This window comes from Wasmannia auropunctata, unplaced genomic scaffold, assembly GCF_000956235.1.
Source record: "Wasmannia auropunctata unplaced genomic scaffold, wasmannia.A_1.0 LD291968.1, whole genome shotgun sequence".
NCBI lineage: Eukaryota > Metazoa > Arthropoda > Insecta > Hymenoptera > Formicidae > Wasmannia > Wasmannia auropunctata.
In genome coordinates this window covers 1-513 of record NW_012070922.1, presented here as the reverse complement: position 1 = coordinate 513, position 513 = coordinate 1, and positions in this window count along the sequence as shown.

Below are 513 nucleotides of genomic sequence, written 5' to 3'. Positions count from 1 at the left end.
TCTCCGGCTGTCGCACGCTCGTGACACACGGTATTTCGGAAGAGTTAAGCGCAAAGTAATCAAGAGATGAGTTTCCCGAGAGACAATCGAGATTCGGATGTTAAACAAATGCCATGGATTTTTGAAAGCGAACGGTTGGAACTGACGGACGTGTTCCGACCCGCTGTCACCTTTTTGCATTTCTTGTGTTCTCATTTATTATTAAAGTGTTCATTTCTATTTACAAACTTGTGTTCATTCATTTCCGCGCAGGAGTGCGTGAGTGACGAAAAGCTTAGGTTTCGTGAACGTAACACTATTATAATTTGTAAATGTGAAAATTATACATTATTAATGATCAGTAGTATCGATATTCTCAAATTTAAAAAAATTGCACTTTATCTTAAATTATTTGTATGTCGTACAAAATGAAATTCTGTGTATTTATAAATAAGATACAATACCGCATATTGCATTCAGTGCATGTTCACTAGCAAACGGTACTAAGTCTTTCACAACTGGTCCTCCTGTATT